The sequence below is a fragment of the Ursus americanus genome, chromosome 8 (genome assembly GCF_024610735.1).
Source record: "Ursus americanus isolate L20-20 chromosome 8, mUrsAme1.1.p, whole genome shotgun sequence".
Lineage (NCBI taxonomy): Eukaryota > Metazoa > Chordata > Mammalia > Carnivora > Ursidae > Ursus > Ursus americanus.
In genome coordinates this window covers 45,095,148-45,116,403 of record NC_142134.1, presented here as the reverse complement: position 1 = coordinate 45,116,403, position 21,256 = coordinate 45,095,148, and the positions used below count along the sequence as shown (strand labels likewise).

At 38.6% G+C, this 21,256-nt stretch overlaps 1 pseudogene; it reads right to left on the bottom strand.

Moving 5' to 3' along the window:
- Positions 1-19,930: 19,930 nt before the first annotated feature.
- Positions 19,931-20,336, bottom strand: LOC123804011 (small ribosomal subunit protein eS25 pseudogene; annotated as a pseudogene).
- Positions 20,337-21,256: the final 920 nt, after the last annotated feature.

Sequence of the window (21,256 nt, the reverse complement as noted above, 5' to 3'; positions counted from 1 at the left end):
GAGACAGCCAGCAAGAGAGGGAACACAAGAAGGGGGAGTGGGAGAGAAAGAAGCAGGCTCCCAGCGGAAGAGCCTGACATGGGACTTGATCCCAGAACTCCGGGATCACGCCCTGAGCCGAAGGCAGACACTTAACGACTGAGCCACCCAGGTGCCCCCAGAGTCTATGCTCTTAACCACTGTGTCAATAATCAGGTAACGGCATACTCAGACTTCTCAACTTTCCTTGAAATCACATCCTCGTCCTACCCTGCAACCTTTGTCTGAGGATCAGTTGCTGCTGCCCCCTTCAGGCAGAGCGTTGTTGCACATTTATCACAAGGCTCTCTGTTCAATAGAGTCCATTTTCTTGCTCCCAGTTCACTTCATCCATGGATGTTACCAAGTCCGGCAGATATTTAAGTTTTAGACCCTGGCATACAACATTACCTTGTGTCTGCAAAATGAAAAAGCCATGGAGAAGAGAAAAAATATGTATTAAAATTACATTGATTTAAACCTAGCAAAAGAAGAACCATTAGAATTAATATGAAGTTTGAATTATAGAATATTTTTAAGTAACTATAATAAATCAGATGCAGACAGGAACTGCTAATATTGCAGCATAAGTTATTGATTTTAAAAAAAAAATAAGGGGTGCCTGGGTGGCTCAGTCAGTTAAGCTTCTAACTCTTGATTTCCGTTCAGGTCAGGATCTCAGGGTCATGAGATGGAGCCCTGCATTAGAGTACAGGCTGTGTATGGAGCCTGTTTAAGATTCTCTCTCCCTTTCCCTCGGCCCCTCCCCCTCCCCCTCCTTCCAATCTAATCAATCAATCAATCAATCAACCAAAATCTTCCTCTGGGCCAATTCTCCTCATGCTATTAATTACTTAGTTCATCCCTCTTCCAAACTAACAGCTGTTACTCTCCATTCCCTACCTCACCCCACTGTAGTAGCTGTCAGTGTCCCTCATATATCCCCTGCGCATTCACCTTTCCCCTAGAAGGACAAGGTCATTCTCAAGCACCTTCTGCCTGAAAGCTTTCTCTTGGCCCCTTTATAGGGAGCAGGCCAGAAATGCCAGGACAGTTAACATCCCCAGGAAGCTGCCACCACCCAGTGATGGATGAGAACTAGAGGGTACTTACCAGTTTTCTTGCCCTTGGATGGGACAACTCTGAGTCATGTTCCCAGTGGATCCCAATAGGATTGAGGCCCAGTTACCCTCTGTGGTAATCTGCTCACTAACACCCTTTAGTTGCTTCTCTCCCTTCCTTGTCTCTTTCCTTATGAGTGCTGTCTGGAATCCCTCCCAAACAAACCATTTGCATTAAAATCTTTGTCTTAGGTCTGATGAATGCCCACCCTAGCCTAAGACACCCATCCCAGGAAAGAAAAAGAGAAAGAAGGGAGGCGGAGGGCAGGACTGGGGAGAGGGGGAGGGAAGGGAAGAAAAGAAAGGTGTCTTTAAAAACAGAGCATCACTCAGAAAGTGAAGATCAGCTGTGTTTCTATCCCATTGAATAGGATTAACCTGGTTGGTTTTAGATGGAGAGATAACCTGCAGCTTTGAATTAAGAAGGAAGAAGGTAAAAGCAGAAACATCTGAAATCCCAGTTCATACCCTTTCCTCCTAACTTCTGAATTCATCCAAGTCTGAAATTCCAATCACTTTACACTAAAGAGTTTGCTCTCTACTCCGGTTACTCCTTCAAGGACAACTGTTATGGACTGAATTGTGTCTTCTCACCCTGCCCCCAGACTCATAGGTTGAAGTCCTAACCCCCAATGTGACTGTATTTGGAGACAGGACCTATAAGGAAGTAATGAATCATAAAAGTACAGTCTTAATCCAATAGGACTGGTGTCTTTTTTTTTTTAAGATTTTATTTATTTATTTGTCAGAGAGAGAGAGTGCGCACAAGCAGGGGGAGTGGCAGGCAGAGGGAGAGGGAGAAGCAGGCTCCCCACTGAGCAAGGATCCTGACACAGGGCTCAATCCCAGGACCCCGGGATCATGACCTGAGCCTAAGGCAGATGCTTAACCGACTGAGCCACCCAGGCATCCCAGGACTGGTGTCCTTATAAGAAGAGGAGGAAACACCAGGAGTATGTGTGCACAGAGAATAGACCAAGTGAAGACACAGCAAGAGGGTGACCATGTATAAGCCAAAGACAGAGGCCTCAGGAGAAACCAAGCCAGCTGTCACCTTCATGTTAGACTTCCAGCTTCCAGAGCTGTGAGAAAATATAATTCTATTGTTCAAGGCACTTGGTCTGTGGAACTCAGCCCAAGTAGGCTAATAAAGCAAGCCTCAACAAATGATCAACATATTTGATGTGTATATGAATTTTTCTACCTCTAGTCCTTTGAACCAACTATGGGAATGAAGTCAGTGTCCAAGAACTAAGTTTGGGCCCCCTCTCAAAGTTCTTGGGACAGTGTAAGCCTGTGATTCTTGTATGATTCTGTGGAAGGGAGGACAAGGGCTTAAATAATAACTGAGATTTTATTTTCTGTCAGGTAAATGGGTGAGAAGTCAAAACTGATGACATTTGGTTTAGAAAAGTAAGGACTATGAATCAACAAAACCAAAAGGCAGCCAACAGAATGGGAGAAGATGTTTGCAAATGTCTTATTGAATAAAGGGCTAGTATCCAAAATCTATAAAGAACTTAACAAACTCAACACCCAAAGGACAAATAATCCAACCAAGAAATGAGCAGAAGACATGAACAGACGTTTCTCCAAAGAAGACATACAAATGGCCAACAGACACATGAAAAAATGTTCAATATCACTTGGCGTCAGAGAAATACAAATCAAAACCACAATGAGATACCACCTCACACCAGTCAGAATGACTAAAATTAACAAGCCAGGAAACAACAGATGTTGGCGAGGATGCAGAGAAAGGGGAACCCTCCTACGCTGTTGGTGGGATTGCAAGTTGGTGCAGCCACTCTGGAAAACAGTATGGAGGTTCCTCAAAAAGTTGAAAATAGAGCTACCCTATGACCCAGCAATTGCACTACTGGGTATTTACCCCAAAGATACTAATGTAGTGATCCGAAGGGGCACCTGCACCCCAATGTTTATAGCAGCAATGTCCACAATAGCCAAACTATGGAAAGAGCCCAGATGTCCATCGACAGATGAATGGATAAAGAAGATGTGGTACATATGTACAAGGGAATATTACTCAGCCGTCAGAAAGAATGAAATCTTGCCATTTGCAACGACATGGATGGAACTAAAGAGTATTATGCTAAATGAAATAAGTCAACAGGGAAAGACAATTATCTTATGATCTCACTCGTATGTGGAATTTAAGAGACAAAACAGGATCGTGGGGGAAGGGAGGGAAGAATAAAACAATACAAAGTCAGCGAGGGAGACAAACCATAAGAGACTCTTAATCATAGGGAACAAACTTAGGGTTGCTGGAGGGTAGGGCATGTGATGTAATGAGCACTGGGTATTATATAAGACTGATGAATCACTGAACTCTATCTCTGAAACTAATAATACACTATATGTTAATTAATTGAATTTAACTTAAAAAGAAAAAAAAGAAGGACTATGATGTCTTATGCCCTGGGGTCATGGACTCATTAATAGCTGCAACTGGTGGGGCGCCTGGGTGGCTCAGTCAGTTAAGTGTCTGCCTTGGGCTCAAGTAATGATCAGGGTCCTGGGATCCAGCCCAGAGTTAGACTCCCTGCTCAGCAGGGAATCTGCTTCTCCCTCTCCTTCTGCCCTCTCCTCACCCACTTGTGCCCTCTCTCTCTCTCTCTCTCAAATAAGTAAATAAAATCTTAAAAAAAAAAAAATAGCTGCAACTGGTTATATAAGAAACTGAGATCAAGTCGTGTTCTCCACCATCTCTCATAGGTTTCCATCCAGAGGTACTCAGCCAAATTAGTTCCAAATTATGGGGATTTTGTATGACATGTATTTATTTTTAAAAAAAGAAGAAACATGTTTGCCTCTTCTGTACCCTTTTCCCCAAGTACAAATTTAAATACAGAAGAAATAGAGCAGTTATGAAGAACTCCCTCTTTCTGTACTTTGTTTTTCTAACATTGTATGTTGTTTCATAACATTGATAACAAAAATATGATGACCAAAAACAAGCTGGGCTTTTTCAGTTGAACTTAATTCTTGGCTTCTGAACAATAGTGGGAACAAAGCCCATAGGAAAATTTGGCCAGGCAGACACATTGTTGTTACTTATTAGGGAGTCTGCTAGAATTGATAGCAGATCTTTTGATCTTTTTTAAGAGGTAAAAACAAACATCTTTCTCTTTTAAAAGAAATTTCTTTCCCTGTTTGCTGCTTTTGAATTTCTCCATTTTGAAATTTTCAGATACATACTAGAAATTGTCCTCTGTCAGATTTCCTCTTCTTTTTTTTATTGAGTTATAATTAACATATAACATTATATCGAGGTTTCTTCTTAATTGCCCACAAGATTTCATGAAATTAGCACCTACTGTATACCTTCACCTTGCACCTAGCTGGAGAACTCTCATCAAATTGCCAAGCAAGTAAATAAATAAATAAATAATAAATTCCTCTTTGTGGAAGAAGATGGTTAACGAACTCTGTTTTCAAAATTGCCTTCATCCTAAGGCTGTTTTTCTGCCCTTTATAATTTTCTGCATTGTGAACTTTAACAGAACAAAAAATGTCTTCAGGGGCGCCTGGGTGGCACAGCGGTTAAGCGTCTGCCTTCGGCTCAGGGCGTGATCCCGGTGTTATGGGATCGAGCCCCACATCAGGCTCTTCCGCTATGAGCCTGCTTCTTCCTCTCCCACTCCCCCTGCTTGTGTTCCCTCTCTCGCTGGCTGTCTCTATCTCTGTCAAATAAATAAATAAAATCTTTAAAAAAAAAAATGTCTTCAGTAGAATTCTTATACCCCATTTAAATTGAAAGTTCTTGCATATCTTTCCATAATAATGCAACTGCAGTCCTCAGGGCTGATAGACACATTCAAAAGGACAGCTTAGCATATTACCAACTTCTCTCACAGGTCCTAAGTGTAGGCACTTTGATTAAGTGTCAATAGCAAAGCAATGTGAGAATGTGACTGCAATATAGATAATGTTAGGGAAGAAACAGGGCCTGGCATTCTCCTTCCTTGAATGCCCCAAAGCTAGCTATCTCCTCTTGTGATGAAGAGGATGAACCTTGTGCTGTATGAAATAGAAAAGTTAAGCATTCACAATGAAAACCAGCAAAAAATATTATAATATATATACCAATGGTTTTATTCAAAGAATCTGAAGTCAACAGTCACCTTGATGTAAAAAACCAAACATCAGTTGCCGTATACACACGTCCACAGACCTAACTGTAACTGACACATTTTTTAATTTGGTCACTTAGATAAATCTACTAAAGGAAACAAAATGCAAAGATCTGTTATTTCCTCCCTCTGTTTCATCTCCTTTCAGCACCAGACTCTGCCCCAGCACCCAGCACTGAGCTCCCCACACAGCCCCCTGCTATTGGCCATCAGACAGAGCCTCTTCATTCTTCCTGAGCCAGAGCCTTCTCTGGTGGTCCCAGGCACAACTCCCAGCATGCTGTGAGAGTGGAGAGTTGGGGTAGACAGGAGCTTTTTCAGGTGCCATCTGTCCAGAGCAGCACTGTTGAGTAGAAATATAATGTGCACCACAAATGCAGGCCCCATGTAATGGAAAGTGTTCTGATGGCCAGTTTGAAAAAAAATAAAAAGAAGTAGGCTAAATTGATGTTAATATATCTTATTTCTTTATTAAATTAATTAATACACAATATATATAAGTTTTAGGGGTATAACATATTGATTTGGCATTTCTATATTTCACTCAGTGCTCACCATGATAATTGGAGAGACCATCTGTTACCATGTGACATTGTTACAGTATTATCGATTATATTCCCTATGCTGTACTTTTCATCTCTGTGATTTGTTTATTTCATAACTGGAAGTTTGTACCTCTTAATTCCCTTTTTCTATTTTGCCCATCCCCCTCACCTCCCCTTTGACAACCACCAGTCTGTTTTCCATCTTTAAGAGTCTGTTTTTTGTTTGTTCATTTGTTTTGTTTTTTAGATTCCACATATAACTGAAACCATATGGCATTTGTCTTTCTCTGCCTGACTTATTTCACTTAGCGTGCTACCCTCTAACTCCATCCATGTTGTCACAAAGGGCAAAATCCCATTATTTTTTATGACTAAGTAATATTTGTGTGTGTGTGTGTGTGTCTTATTAACTCAATTTATCCCAAATATGATCTTGTATACATATAATACAAAAATTATTAGAGAGATATTTTACATGTTTCTTTTTTTATACTAAGCTTTCACAATTTGGTGTATATCTTACATTTACAGTACATCTCTATTTGGATTAGCCACTTTCAGGTATTCCAGAGCCTTATGTACCTCATGGCCCCGTGTTGAAGAGCATGAGCCCAGAGCACACCGTGGTCGTACATTCACAGAGGGGTGGCAGGGAAAACAGTACACCCTCAGTACACTAGCCATCACACTTTGGGGAACACTGCCACTGGATTTTCCACAACCTGAGTTCCTAACAACAAGGGATCTCTCCAGATTGAATGAGATTCTGTAGTTGACCCGAAAACTGCCCACAACCTCCTCAGAGATGTCTCAGGAACTCCAGACGAGGGATTGATTACCTGACTTTAGAACAGGTACTTCGAACTGGAACAGTCCTGGTGGGATTCACTTTGGACTGAACCATTACTTCTTTGGGCCATTGCTGAAACTACACAAAATTCTGGGCTAGAGGCTGAAGAGCACGTTGTTAGATATTGGATTTTATTTTTTCGTCGTTCTCCAGGCGAATTCTGTGATTTTTACAATCCAAGCTTTCAAAGTTGTTGATTGTCAATGAGCTGCCCCTTAGTATTTCTACCATACTCTAATTCTTTTTTATTTCAAGCCATGTGCACAGTCAATATGGAGTGTGAAAAGACTGTTTAAAGCATAAACCATTTTTTTTAAAAAATTATCCTTACTACATGTAAAAATAGCCTATATTCTGTCATCTTGAGTGAGGATTGTTTAGACTAGTCACACAGCTCTGCGTCTCAATCTACTCAGCTCTGTTTCCATTGACAATATAGGTCTGGCCTAAGTATGCCAGGTTTGGGTTTTTTTTTAATGTTTTTCTTAAAATAAAGGAAATGATATTTAATATGAAAAATAACTAGTTTTGAAGATTTGGGCATTTGTAGTCCAATGTGTCATAAAATGGTAGAATTACATACTTTCAAAGGAGGCCATCCAGGCAAACCCCTTATATTGTATATATATATGTAGATTTATATATATATTTCATATATATATATACATATATAAAAGTCTTGATCTGTAATTTAATTCAGAGATTTTTCAAAAATCAAGATATTTCAAATCATTTCTATTAGGAAATGATTGTAATTTAAATTTTTTAATTTAATTCATTGATATAACAATCATTTATTGGGAGTCTCTTATGTGCTACAAGTCTGGTATATGCTGAGAACACACAGACAAATGATTTCATTCCTGTTCATATTTATTCCAATATATTATGATACATTATGATAGAAGTTACATAATTTGTAATGCTTTCAGTAAACAACTAATAGTTTAACCAACATATTGTTATATACAATGTATAAATAAAGATAAATATAAAGATTCTTTTATTTCATGGTTAACCACAATGGTAACATTAACAAGAAACTACAACTTTAGCCAGAGACACTTTAGTAATTATAATAATGTAGCAGAAGACATTCAGTAACAGATAGAAGGAAGACTTCTAACCAAGAAGGTTATTAAAACACTACAGTGGCTTACCACGGGAGAATGGGATCTTTATGTATAAATATAGGTTATATCTTCATCCTTCAAGGTCCATTCAAGGAAGTGTACCTGCAAGCAATGAAGGACATTTCTCTATTCTGATAAATTAATTTTTTCCTGTTAATGAAAATAATTACAAACATTTTGGACAATATAGATATAACATCTCACATGTAATCCCACAGCTCTCAAGGTACCAAGATAAGCAATTTAGTATTCTTCATCTCTGTCTTATTTCCTATACAGACATTTTCATTTCATATAGCTGTAGTCATGGTGTAAATACATTTTTCCTATTATTTTCACTTATTACAACATAACCATGTTATCCTGTAAAACATAATATTCACAAGCTCAGTGGTGGGATTGTTTTGTGAGGGGTTAGTCCATGTATTTTATTCCCCACACCATTACGTGTAACCTCTCTCTTCTTTTGGCTTCAAGACAAGAGGCCACCTTCTGGATAGGGTCAGAGCAGTGGTCAGTGCTGGATGTGAAAATAAAGACACTGAATTATAGCTTTCTAAGTTTAAAAGGAATGTCTAAATGTAAGCTACCCCCTCAAAAAAAAAAAAAAAAAAAAACTTAGAAAGCAAATGCATTTGGAGAAACCATTTCCTTCCCCATCACCAAAATCCAAGATAGAAACACTCATCAAACCTGGGGAGGGTGGGGAAGAATTAAAGGAGAGCCCATGGGGCTTAGAAGTTGGTCACCCTCTCTCACTCCTCACATTCCAGCTCCTGTGCAGGTTGAGCAAGGGAACAAATATTGGTAATGGAGGCCCCTCCCAGGGACGTTTGAGACCTAAGTAGAGTAGAATGTGCCTTAATGGTCTTGTCTGAAATGCTGGTAGTTCCACCCAGACATGCAGGAGTTTATAAGAAGCTTAAGAGAAGGAGTTTAAGAGTTTAGGGTAAGGGATGGGGGGACAGTGTTAGAGTCAAGATTTTCACAGGCCTTAAGAATGTTTACTTAAATATTGTCATGGAAAGGGCTCCAGTAAGCATCAGTGGAGCCAGCAGGAATTCCACGTAGAAGTGTCAGCAGGAGGATGGGTCCACCTTCTTAACACACTCTGAAAAGAGACATGCCTAAACCAGGACACCGGTGGGGGCAATATGGGGCTCTCCTCTAGCCCAGCACCCCCACCCCTCTGTTACTCTCCCTTTAGGCAGGTGAGCCTGAAAGTGGCATGGGGACAGACTGCTGGTGCAGTCTGAGCTTAATTACCAGCAGTTTTGAGGAGTGCTGACACGCCTAGCTGCTCAATATCTGGAAGCCTTGTGGGAAGATGAGTTTGGCTGTAGTATCCCCACTGTAGAGAGAGAAAACCTCCAGCTCCAGCCTCTGTCATTTCTAGGACTCCAGAATTATTCACCAATCATATATGTCTCCACAAATATCAAAGATTTAGTACTCTTGATCTTCTTTTGTAATTTAAGCATCATGAAATTCCAAACCCGTGCTATGCAAAATATGAAATTTCTAATGGAAGATTGTTTATAGAAAAAAAAAAGACTAAAAATCTTTAAATATCTGGCACATATAGGCACTCAGTATTTGTTGAATAAGTGAATGTAAGGACAATAGAATATAATAAATTTCATCTGGGATCAGATTACTAGGCTATCTAATATTTATGATGAAGGTAGTTCATGGGAAAGTGTTGCTCTGTGAAATAATTGTATATACTTAATCTTAAATTTAAGAGTCAGTCATTGTTGAGTCATCCGTGAATTTATCTAGATATTTTTAATTTTTTTTTTAAGATTGTAGTTACTCATTTGAGGGGGGGGGGAGGGACAGAGACAAAGGAAGAAGCAAACTCCTCACTGAGCAGGACCCTCAGATCATGACCCAAACTAAAGGCAGACGCTTAACCAACTGAGCTGCCCAGGCACCCCTAGATATTTTTAATTCCTGTGATAGTTGCATAGCCTGTATGATTTTTAGGAATAATTTCCAAATGTTTATATTATACTGTAAAGATATACTTCTGTTCAAAAACCACCATTTTTATATCTCTTACTTATACTCCAATGATATGGTAATTTGTGGGGAAAAAAGTATTTTCCTGGATATATTTTGAAGCAATTGATAGATAAGTTTTTAAATTTACTTTTCATCTTCATATAATGCTGGAAATGGCTCAGATTAAATGATCATCTAGTATATGGAGAAGACTTCTATTGGATAGCACTATACTAATTGGATGCTAATGGATTGGTAGTCCATTGGATACTGAAAAACATTATTAAGTGTGACAGGTATTATCTATAGAGTAGAGTGAACAAATTTAAAATCTTATGTATAAGAGAGTAAAAATTAAGGATTAAAATACTTTGAAGTGCGTAAATTACCTAAGTTTTAACAAGGGAAATTTTAGAGTAAATATGAAAAGCCCTTAAAGTTTATGTACCATTTGATTGAGCAATTCCATCCTGGTATTGCAGGATTGCAGGATTCTTGTCTCACAGAGTCAAAGAATGAATCTCACAGACACAAAACGGTGAAGTGAAGTGAAAGTTTAAGTGAAGGTAAGAGCAGAAAGAAAAGAAAAAAGCCCTCTAGAGTGAGAGGGGTCCTAACTGGGTTGCCACTGAGGGCTTTTAAGGGCAGTCTTATATTGAGAACTGACTAGGAAGCTTGTGGCCTTGAGATTCTTGTGCCGTCTTGGATTGTTCCCTTATCTCTTGTTCAGCTGTCTCAATGTCTCCACCTGCCAAGAATAGTTTCAGAGCCTCGTCAGGGGAGTCAGGGACCTCCTGTCTCTCCTGCCTATACCTTAACCCCTTCTCTACTCATGGGCGGAAAGAGCTATACTGGGATTGTGGGAGTGACTGATTGTATATTTTTTAATTAGTGGGGGTTAGGGATAGTGCAAGTCTCCAAGGAACCTGGAAGCAAGGCTTTCAGGACCTTGAGGGGCCAGCTGCTGCCAAGAGAGGGTTACTTTTAAACATTAGGCACTAAGGCAGCCACGAGCTCCTTGAGGAAGGTCACATTCTACATACTTCGGGCATCTATCAGTGGGTTGCAAACTGTAAGGAGATTTTAGTTCAAGCTACATTTCTTTTGCCCTTAATTCCCACATCACTGGGGCTATTATATTCATGGACATGTGTAAAAAGTAATTAAGGGGCACCTGGGTGGCTCAGTCGGTTAAGCATCTGCATTCGGCTCAGGTCATGATCCCAGGGTCCTGGGATGGAGTTCTGCGTCAGGCTCCCTGCTCAGCTGGGAGCCTACTTCTCTTTCTCCCTCTGCCACTCCCCTTGCTTGTGATCTCTCTCTCTCTCTCTCTCTCTCTGTCAAATAAATAAATAGAATCTTTAAAAAAGAAGAATATTTAGTTATATATCTTACATGTCATATCAAAAGAGAATGGGGGGCACCTGGGTGGCACAGTCGTTAAGCGTCTGCCTTCGGCTCAGGGCGTGATCCCAGCGTTATGGGATCGAGCCCCACATCAGGCTCCTCTGCTATGAGCCTGCTTCTTCCTCTCCCACTCCCCCTGCTTGTGTTCCCTCTCTCGCTGGCTGTCTCTATCTCTGTCAAATAAATAAATAAAATCTTTAAAAAAAAAAATAGGGAAAATTAATTTATAAAACTGATGGACTGTATGATTTCATCTTTGGTTAAAAAGTACAGATATATGCATAGAAAAAAGACCAAAATCATGATATAAAATATTAGTAGGTATATTATGGTGGTGCTATGCTTATAGATTTTTATATTCTTTTTTTTTGATATTTTTTCCATATTCTACAATTAGTATGTATTCTTTCTACGATCACCTTTTCAAATTTATTTTTTAAAACTCTCCTTGTTAGCTCTTTTACTAAATTTAAAGTAATGATTTTATATAAAAACAAAAACTCAATAGTTTAAGAACAAAAACAGTCCTTAGTACAGGCTACAGAGATTAGCATAAGAAATGAGGAAAACATCACTTATAAACAGGCAAGAGAGCATTGAAAGGCAGTGATTCTCTCTGCCCCACCTCTCTGGAAGTTAAATTCTATCTATGGAGGATCAGGGAAGTAAGGGTTTAATTTTTAAGTATTAGTAATGATTAATAGGTTGTCCTTTAATTTTGCTTTAAAACAGTTTGCATAATGAGGAAAATTCCCTTGGCTTGATTCACCCATCTTGTCTTAGGGAGAAAGTAACTTTTCTACTTCTCACAGTCATTAAAAAGGAAGCTGTGCTGCCTTTTTCTCCCTGGTAGAAGCAAGATAGGTAGTGTGTCATCTTTGTATATACATCCTACTATTCAAGCATTCAGCAAGACAGTATGAGCTGTTTCATTATGGATATGCAAAGTAATGACTCATCTAATCCTTCCAGGAAAGCGATTTCTTAAATGACAGCACTAGGCATCAGGTGTTAGAAATCCCAGCTGTCATCCACAGAACTAATAGTAATGTAGGAAACAAAGGCAAGAGAAAAATTAAATTTCCTTACTACCGACAGCCCACTGACAAGTCCTTGAAACAGGCAGAGTGACATTCCCCTAGGAATTCAGCTGCCTCGATGTCAGTAGAGCAAAAGGCAATCTTAGCCCGACCTCCAGGAACCTGTAAGTCTACTTTAACATATAAAAATTCTTTTGGAAACTTCCTTTATCTCTACCCCCCAAGATACATGTTGGCAATCATCCCAAAGGAATATGACCCACTGATATACATCTGAAGGGTCTCATGACTAAGGTTTTATTAGATGGTAATAAATGACCTTTTCCCAAAAATAGCTAACCCCCTTGAGTTCATGGAAACTTGCTTCCATAATTCCTTAGAGACTTAAGCTATCCCTAACCCCCTCCCACCTTGAAAGTATATAATGGGCCACTCCTCGTGACCCCAATGCAGCCCTTCCTGCCCACAGGTCCTGGCCCCATGCTTTAATAAAACCACCTTCTTTCTTGGCCATCGGCTTCGAACCCTAACATCTTTCCTACATAAGTAGGATGTTATGAGCAATATCTTGGCGACTCCTATGCAGTAATGTGACTAAAGACCTAATATTTCTTTGTTAAGTTTTTCTTTTTTAAAGAGTAGCATATTCCAGGGCACTTGGGTAGTTCAGTTGGTTAAGTGTCTGCCTTCGGCTCAGCTCATGATCCCGGGGTGCTGGGATAGAGCCCTGCGTCAGGCTTCCTGCTCAGCAAGGGAGCCTGCTTCTCCCTCTCCCTCTGCCCCTGCTCCTATGTGCTCTCTCCCTCTTGCTCACTCTGTCTCTCAAATAAATAAATAAATAAATAAATAAATAAATAAATAAATAAAATCTTTAAAAAGGAAAGGAATAATGTGAATGATAATAATTGTTAAGCCACAAAAGCCCATCTATCTGGTTCAACTCTTGCCCTTCCCAAAACAAAACAAAAACTGATGCTGTCACCAGCTAGACCCCAAGACCTGACCTTTACTGCTCACCTGCTTGTACCCACTGACCTTTGTCCCACATTTTCCCTTAAGCTCTTTTTTCCACCTTATCTCTTACTCTGGCAAAAGACCGGACTAGCCTCCTATGAAGGGAACTGACAGTACCCCTCGAGCAATAACAACTGCCCAGATGGAGAACTCCAGCAGCCGGGACCATCCAGACCAGTTTGAGCTTAACTCCTGACTCACACCTGTGCAGAGGGACCATGGAGTGACCGACCCATGGAGTGACTGACACTACACTTACCTCATCACAATACTAAAATCCCCACCCAAGGAGGAGCACAAGCCTCATTTACATGACGACTACATACAATGTATTTATAGGTGTATGTCCTTAAGGTGCAAACTTTTTGACCTTATGCCTGCCTCTACATACAATGACAAGGCTCTTCTTTCTAAATACTCATCTTAACCCTAAATAAAAGGAACCCATTCACCCTTGCTTGGGGAGTCATGGCTTTGGAAGTTATTCTGCATGATCTGCTTATTTGCTGCAAATAGTTTCCGTTGTGTGATAACTCCATCTGGTTTAGTTTCCATCTGTGACACAAGAAGCAAACTCTCATTAGTTCAGTTACAATGTGTACTAAACCTGTGAGCTAGTGAGAACCTCCTCCATTTAGCCCAGGGAAAACATTTGCCCAAAGTGCAGCCAGTCTTCAGATTACCCACTATCTTCAAACTTTAAAAATTTGTCCTAGTTTCTTCTGCTTCCAGAGACATGTTAGGGATATAGAACCAGGGAATGTATAACAGACAAATAGGTCTCATCCGGGTAAATTCTCTAAGTACTATGCCAATTGTCTGGTCGTGAAGACATAAAACAAATGAAATGATGTGATTAATAATTTTAGCTATATTAAACTTTAATTTTCTGTTTATCTAGAGCCTTAAAAACAAAGTAATCAAATTAAAGGAGTGAGAAGGTGTTTGCAAGGCATAGAAAAAAGGATTAAAATCTATAATAAAGAACTCTTACAGAGAATATGACAACCTAAACAAAAATGAGCAAAGATATAAACAGGTACATCACAGAGAAAGAAAACCCAACAGCAAAAACATGAAAAGAAGTGCTGCCACTACTAATTAAGAAGTGCAATTGGTGTGACCACTGTGGAAAACAGCACGGGGTTTCCTCAAAAAATTAAAAATAGAAATACCATACAATCCAGTAATTCCAATAGTAGGTATTTACCCGAGGAAAATGAAAACACTAATTTGAAAAGATGCACTTCTATGCTTTTTGTAGCATTATTTACAGTAGCCAAGATATGGAAGCAACCCAAGTGTCCACTGACTGATGAATGGATAAAGAAGATGGAAAGTTACTCAGCCATTCAAAAAAGAATGAGATCTTGGGGCACCTGGGTGGCTCAGTCATTAAGCATCTGCCTTCCGCCCAGGGCGTGATCCCAGGGTCCTGGGATCAAGCCCCTCATCGGGCTCCCGGCTCTGCTGGGGGCCTGTTTCTTCCTCTCCCACTCCCCCTGCTTGTGTTTCCTCTCTTGCTGGCTATCTCTCTCTCTGTCGAATAAATAAATAAAATCTTAAAAAAAAAAAAAAGAAGAATGAAATCTTGACATTTGCAACAATGTGGATGGAGCTAGAGATATCATGCTAAGTGAAATAAGGCGACAAAGAAAGATGAATACCATAAGATTTCACTTATATGTGAAATCTAAAAAACAAAACAAACAAACAATGAAAAAGAGACAGAATCATAAATGCAGAGAACAAATTGGTGGTTGCCAGAGAGGAGGGGATTAGGGGGATGGGTGGAATAGGTAAAGGAGATTAAGAGGTACCAACTTCCAGTTATAAAGTGAATAAGTCACAGGGATGAAAAGTGCAACATAGAGAATATCATCAATATTGTAACAACATTGTATGGTGACAGATGGTAACTATACTTACAGTGAGCATCTTGTAATGTATAGAATTGTCAAATCACTATGTTGTAGACCTGAAACTAATATAATGTTGTATGTCAACTATACTTCAATATTTCATTTAAAAAAAAGGGAATGCAAATTTAAGTAATAAAAAGATCATTCATATCCTTCCAGTTGGAAATAAAGTATAAAGTCTGACAGCACCAGGTATAGGAGAGGATATGAGCTGCTGATAGGAGTTTAAATTGTTACAACCATTTGGAAACCAATTTGGCAATACCTAGTAAAACTGAAGATGTGGTTACACCATGACTCAGGGCTATTTTTTTTACTACAGAGATGCTTGCCCAACGTATACACAAGGAACGTACAAGGATATTTATTACAACCTTTGAGACAGCAATAAATAAAAAGATAAAAACAGTCTAGTTTTCTATCTGCTGGGAAATGAATAAACAATATGTGATTATTCATACAATGGATTTCCATAAATAGTTAAAATGAGTAGATCATATCTACATGTATGAAGATGGATAAATTTCAAAAATATTATACTAAGTAAAAATGAAATTAAATAGTAATATAATACATTTGACATGATACAATTCGTATATAATTTTACACACATAAAACATTGTTAGATAAGTATATATGTTATAATATATTTTTTATTTAGACAAAAACATTCTTTTTTTTTAAGATTTTATTTATTTATTTGAGAGAGAGAGCTAGCACGAGTGAGGGGAATGGCAGAGGGAGAGGAAGAAGCAGACTCCCCACTGAGCAGGGAAACCAATGCAGGACTTGATTTCAGGACTCTGAGATCATGACCTTAGCCAAAGACAGACACTTAACCAACTAAGCCATTCAGGGGCCCCTAGAGAAAAAACATTCTTAAGCAAAGATGATAAAATGTAAATATTTAAATTCAGAGTGGTGAGTAAATTGTTGTTTTTAATATTTCCTGAATGTTTTAAATATTTAATAATTAAATAATTTTGTTTAAGTTATTAATTAGGAAAACACCCAAATTTCTTTGGAGAAAAACAAAAGCAAGTCATATGGAAGCAGTCTTGTAAGGCTTGAATTCATTAGTAGAGTTAATTTCATCCCTGTGATAAGTTCTTGATGTGAGAGTTAAGCTCCAATTAAGCCCATGAACATCCTTTTTCAAGTATACATTGGGTGGCGGACCCTTTTTATTTATCTCCCAAGGCATGTGTGACAATTAAATTTTGAACGGTTTCTCAAGCTTTCTTACACCTTACAGTTACTGATCAAAAGACAAGGTTAGGCAGTGAAAGACTTGCTCGTGCTGACTTCCAATTAGTCTTGGTTAATTTTGCAAATTATTGGTTGTTGCCACTTCACAGCCTTTTTGGGTTACTGATTTGAGCTGTTTGATTTTCTCTGGCATCAGATATATTTTATAAACATGTAAAGAACACATATTTTAAAGAGATAGAAACGAAAAAATATCTTTATGCCACCATTTGATAACCATCACAGTAACTATTGGTTCAGTCAAGAATCATCAATGGATGATTAGATGAGTAAAAGTTTGATGAGAAACAAGATACAATCTCAAGGGACACTTGGGTGACTCAGGAAGGTTGGGCATCCAACTCTTGATTTTAGCTCAGGTCATGATCTCAAGGCTGGCATTGGGCATGGAGCCAGCTTAGGATTCTCCCTCTCCCTCTACCCTTCCTTCCCCTCTCTAAAGAAGAAAAAATATATATTATCTCAAAATATCTCCCCACAAATTACTTTCTAATTACAAAGAAAAAAACATGGTAACTTTACAGTGGAGAAACCATGCAGACCTTGCTTTAACATAAGTAACCGCGGTTAACATCATGACTACTGAGACACATCAATATATGTAGGACATGATGCACTGAGAACACAGCATTGCTTCTGTGTTACTTCTTTTTTTAAAGATTTTATTTATTTATTTATTTTAGAGAGAGAGAGAGAGAATGCACACATGTAAGTGGCGGGGAGGGGCAGAGGGAAAGAATCTCAAGCAGACTTGCACTGAGGACGGAGCCCAATGCAGGGCTTGATCGCATGACCCTGAGGTCATGACCTGAGCCAAAACCAAGAGTCGGTTGCTTAATTGACTGAGCCACCCAGGTGCCCACTTCTGTATTACTCCTGCTCCAAATGCATGACCTGAGTCTAAGCACGAGGGACCATCAGACAAATTCAAAGTGAGGGACATTTTACAAAGTAACCAGCCTGATGCTTTAAGAATGTCAAAGTCATAAAGAAAACCTGAGGAATTATTTAAGATAGAAGAATCAAGCAACATGGCAACTCAATGCAGTTATGAAATCCCAGATTGCACTGGATCCTAGGCCAAAAAATTATTTTTCTTTTGTTTTGAATAATCTCATTGGGTAATTGGTTGCACCTTGTTGCTTTTGCTAAGAAGCCTCAGAATACAAATTTAATATAAAATACTTTGAGTATCTGCACTATATAATGAGAATAAAACTGTGAAGCCACGGCAGTCTCATCTTGCCACCCCATAAGAATGATCTAATTCAAAAAGGTATTTCTCTATACTCTGCTCTCAGGAATTACAAACAAGTCTGTCATAACAAGATTGACAGAGAATTTCTAATATTTATAGACCTTTTCTATAGTTTCCATATCATAAATTCAGGGACTATTGGCAGGAAGCCCATTAGCTGATCTATTCTACTGTAGAGCTAAAAAAGGAAAAAGATAATTAATAAGGCTGTCAGAACCAAATGACAGTGGGTTTCAAGCTGCACTTAGAAACACAGCAGCAGGGGTGCCTGGGTGGCTCAGTCAATTAGGCGTCGAGCTCTTGGTTGGGGTTCTTGTTATGATCACAGGGTCCTGGAATTAAGCCCCGAATGGGGCTCTGTGTTCATCATGGAGGCTGCTTGCCCTTCTTCCTCTGCTCCTCCCCCTGCTCCTGCTTTCTCTCTTGCTCTCTCTCTCCATCTGTTTTGAGAATGAATAAATTAAAAATCTTTAAAAAAAAAAAAAGAAAGAGAGAAACAAACAAACAAACAAACAAACACAGCAGCAGTCAGTCCAGCCTTGGCTTTCATGCAATGAATTCTACTTCCTGTATCTTTTTTTTTTTTCTGTTCCTGTATCATTTAAACATAGTGGAATTGTTATGAAGATGTGTGCTATGCATCCCAGTTTCTTGGATAGTGTTCTTCATAATTTTATATATTGACAGCAATATATAAAGTGAGTTTTTAGCTTTGGTTAAAAGTGAGTTTAGGGGCACCTGGCTGGCTCTGTTTATAGAGCATACAACTCTTAATCTCAAGGTCATGAATTCAAGCCCGACATTGGGCATGTAGCCTACTTAAATAAATTTTTTTTAAGTAAGCTTATTTTTCATTAATCATGTGTCTTGAAGTTAATGACTTGACTTTTGAGTCAAAGAGCTTTCATTTGCTAAATGATAGGATCAGAAATTTCTTGCCTCTGAGATTCTTTCCAGTTCTATTTGTGGATTATTCCAATTCTTTAGTCAATAGTTAGATTATCAGTAAAAGTAGTATATTTCTTCTAAGACCAAAATAGAAAACCTATTTTCTTTAAAAGAAATTCCTTATGGTAGCTTATTTTATGAAATATGTTAGATGCATGAAATGTATAATTAAGAATAGAACAAACTTCCATGTACCCACCATCCAGCTAAAATATAGAACATTACAGTTTTTCATCTATCATGTTGGCAAAATCCTAAGTTTGACAAAAAAAAAATCTTATTGGCAAGTCTGCAGGGAAACAGTCATTTTCATACATTGTTGGTGGGAGTGTATAAGGAGAATTTGACAATATCTAGCAAAATTACATATGCATTTAACCTTGGACAGCATATAACTGTAACTGTATCCCAAAGATATACTGGCAGAAATATGAAATGATGTATGCACAAGGTTATTCATTGTAGTATTTTTATCATAGCAAAAGCTTGTAAACCATCCAATGCCCATCGATAAGGGAATCATTTAAGAAATAATGGTACATCCATATGATGAAATTCTATACCTCTGTAAAAAAAAAAAAGCTCTATAAAATGCTATGGAAATGGACAGTATGTTACCTTCTGTGTAAGAAAGTGGGATTATAAATGTTTGTGTGTGTGTTATTTTTTAAAGTAGCATTAGAAGGATAAACCAAAAGCCGATATAAAATTGTTACCTATAGTGAAGAAAAAAAAAGGAAGCAGGTGATGGCAAATAGCATATGAAAAGATGCTCAACGTTATATGTCATTAGGGAGTTGCAAACTAAAACAACAGTGGTATACCACTACATATATATTAGAATGGCTAAAATCCGAAACACTGACAGCACCAAATGTTGACAAGGGTGTGGTATAATAGGAACTGTCATTCATTTCTGATAGAAATGCAAAATGATACAGCCACTTTGGAAAATAGTTTGGCAGTTTCATACAAAACTAAACATACTCTTACCATATGATCCAGCAATCACACCTCAGAATTTTCCCAAATAAGTTAAAAACATATCAACCCAAAACCTACACATGAATGTTTATAGCAGCTTTATTCATAACTGTTAAAACTTAGAAGAAACAAGATGTCCCTCAGTAGGTGAATGGATAAACAACTCTGGTACATCCACACAATGGAATATTACTCAGTCCTATAAAAAGAAATGAGCTATCAAGAGTCAAAAAGACATGGAGAATTTTTTTTTTTATTTAATAAAGTTTTATTTTCCAAAATGTACAGTTGGCCAGATCAGCAGCTGGGGCATCTCCACTCTTGGTGTCTCTGGTGTAAATTACTTGAGCTCTGTGCTTTGAAACCAGTTTAATAAGTCCTTTACTGAGGAGCTCCTGAAGGGCTGCCCTGGCCAGGGAACCTCAAATCTTCAGTCTCTCAGAGACAACAGCTGGAGTTATAAGCTTGTAGTTGGAAACTTCCTTACAGAGTTTGTCATGTGGCACTTTGTCAAACAAGACCAGATTATTGAACTTGTCCCAAACTTTGCCTTTGGACCACTTCTTCTTTTTTGGCCTTACCCGCAGATTTGTTCACTGGGTCTTTGTCTCTTTTGGCCGACTTTCAGGCTTCTTTCTTCTTCTTCTTGTCATTGGGTGGCATAGTGAAACTCGGAAAGCAGCGGCCACCCAAGACATGGAGGAAGCTTAAATGCATATTGCTGGGGCACCTGGGTGGCTCAGTTGGTTAAGCCTCTGACTCTTGGTTTAGGCTTAGGTTGGGCTCAGGCCCTGATCTGAGGGTCGTGAGATCCATCCTGCCTCAGGCTTCTCCCTGAACGCGGAGTCTGCTTGAGACTTTCTCTTCCTCTCCCTCTGCCCCTCCCCACCACACTCACGTGTGCTGTCTCTCTCTAAAATAAGTAAATAAATCTTTTTAAAAATGCATATTGCTAAGTGAAAGAAGCAAATATGAAAAGGCTATATACTGTTTAATTCCAATTACATGGCATTCTGGAAAGGGCAGAACTATGGAAACAATAAAAATCAATGTTTGCCAGTGGTGGTTGGGGAGGGAGGAAAGAAAGAAGGGATGAATAAGTGGAGCATAGGGGATTTTAGGGCCTTGAAACTATTCTGTATCATATTGTAATGGTGGATACATGTTATCATATATGTGTCAGACCCATAGAATGTACAACACAAAGAATGAACCTTAGTATAAAACATGGTCTTCTGTTAATAATAATGTATCAATATTGGCTCATCAGTTGTAGCAAATGTACCACACTAATGTAAGATGTTAATAAAGGGGAAAGAGTGGAGGATGGGGGGAGGGTAAAGGAGTATATTGGAACTCTGTTCCTTCTGTCCATTTTTCTGTAAACCTAAAATTGCTTTCAAAAGATAAAATCTATTAAATAAGAGATGGAAATAAACCTTTCTGAATGAAATTTGTCAGGTGGTTTTGATCTGGAACCTTGTAAATGTGGTTAGTAAATGACTTAAAAACATAAGATTAATTTAAAAATATAAAAGAACAAAACAATCCCTAAAAATCTAAGCCAAATTGAAACAAGTGAG